The following is a 2,191-nucleotide window of genomic DNA, read 5'->3' as shown; positions in this document are numbered from 1 at the left end:
ACTACTCCAATTTGAGGTGCGCGTCTTGATATTGTTCCGTTTTACGTCTCCGGATGGCAGACGATTTTTGAGAAAAACTTCTTTATATCACGATTTTACTCGGAGATTCCTCCTTGCCTACCGTTATTAGACAACTTTTTCTGCAATCAAGTCCATAACAAGCTTCGAATTCGGCACCCACCAAATGTTAGTCATGCACTGATTCACTCGGCTATGGCGGTCAATATTTATACACCAAATAAATACATATTAAAAATATCGTGACATCTCGGGATCACAATTACCGCTGATATTGCCATCCCTAATATGCACCTACATGTAAGCGAACGTCTACGATGTTTACTCGCATTTGCATATTGTTTTCATTGCCCGGCTGACGTTGACTTTGGGCTCTGCATTCTCCAAGCCATACAATGTTTGTGTAAATGTACATACATACATATGTATATATAGTATTGCTATTGTGCTTAAATGCCCTGTAAGGAACTGAACTACATAGTTGGTAAATTATTTAAAACTAGCTGCTGATACGGCGAAGAGTACCGACTTGGTTAATTAATACTGGTCAGTAAGATTTAAGACTCGACTTTTGTTAAAAAAGATAGTAAGCATGCACAAGAGCATATGGTATGTACGAGGTGTGTTCAAAAAGTATCGCGAATTTTAAATTTTCGCAGGTTACGTATATTCGAGTTTCGATTTTTTTGTGGCGATATGTTGGTACTCATGTCTCTCACTCATGCCAACGAGTTCGGCCATTTTGAATGTCCAGTTTACTGTTGACAGCTGCTTTGCTTGCACGTGTTTCGGCTCGTCTTCGAGATGGGTCGCCTCAAAATTCGTACCAAAACTGTTTTCTTCGATTGCAGGGGCGTTGTGCATGATGAGTTCTTGCCACAGGGTAAAACGGTCAATAAGGAATATTACTGCAGGTATTGCGCAATTTGCGCGAAACAATCCAACAGAAACGCCCGGATTTGTGGAAGAACAAAAAATGGCTCTTGCATCACGATAACGCCCCTGCTCACACATCGTTGCTTGTGCGCGACTTTTTGGCCAAAAACAACACACTAATGATGCCACAGCCCCCGTAGTCTTCAGACTTTTTCTTGTTCTCGAAACTGAAGAGGCCCTTAAAAGGACGACGCTACGCCACGATTGTTGAGATAAAGACCGCATCGAAGGATGGGCTGAACAAGATAAAATAAAAAAATTATTTTCTGAAGTGCTTCGAAGATTGGAACAAACGTTGGCACAAGTGCATAATATCTCATGGGGATTACTTTGAAGGGGACAAAGTAGATATTAATGAATAAATAAATAATTGTTGAAAAAACACAAAATTCGCGATACTTTTTGAACACACCTCGTGTATTCTACAATTGAGAGAAATGGTCCGTTCAAAAGTTGAGCTTAACTGGAATAATACAACCCCATAACATCGAAAGTTAATATGGTTAAATAAAAACAAACGATTTTCCTTGTTTTAAGACTTGTATTTTTATTTCAGTAAAATTTTGTAAAATTTTATTGTCTACTAGCGTCTAGACCTTTTGGACCGACGCGACCAAGTGCACCACGTCCTTTGCCACGCTTACCCCCGTGACTTGATATCGTTTTTCTTTGATTTAGATTATGGCGCATCATCAATCAGCAGTGTTTCGAAAGGTAGACCATCGGGACGTATGAAGTACCATATATTGTTACCGCGAATACTAAGAGATTTCAGTTGTATTGGGCCACTATTTTTTATAGTAATTTTGACAGACTTCAATTTTGTGTTCACTGCAACTTCAAATCCGGTAATTTTGACGTGAATTTGAGTTCCTTTCTTTTAATTCAATTACCACCATTTCGAGACTTAATTTCATAAAAAATCTAACCAACTTCATCTTGATGAAAACCACGCCATCCATGGCTTTGGACATCATGCTACATCTGCCACCCCTAGATCTCTTCTGCAAATACTCAGCGGCCTGCTCCGCTTTAAGGCTCAAAGCGAGCTCACAATGGAGAACTGTCACACATGGACATTCAACCATTTTAGACTCCAACACAGATATACCCAGTGACTGTGATTATCACCCTCCCATTATTTGCTTCGAAAGAAATTTCCTAATGAAAATCCCTTCTAGACTGGAATGGCTTGAAGAAGATCCAACACCCAACACACCCGTTAAGATCTACACGG

The 2,191-nt window shown here is 39.7% G+C and overlaps 1 pseudogene; it reads right to left on the bottom strand.

Moving 5' to 3' along the window:
* Positions 1-1,527: 1,527 nt before the first annotated feature.
* Positions 1,528-1,892, bottom strand: LOC128868387 (probable small nuclear ribonucleoprotein Sm D1; annotated as a pseudogene).
* Positions 1,893-2,191: the final 299 nt, after the last annotated feature.

Source organism: Anastrepha ludens, chromosome 2, assembly GCF_028408465.1.
Source record: "Anastrepha ludens isolate Willacy chromosome 2, idAnaLude1.1, whole genome shotgun sequence".
Classification (NCBI taxonomy): domain Eukaryota; kingdom Metazoa; phylum Arthropoda; class Insecta; order Diptera; family Tephritidae; genus Anastrepha; species Anastrepha ludens.
This window is presented reverse-complemented; position numbering and strand designations above follow the sequence as displayed.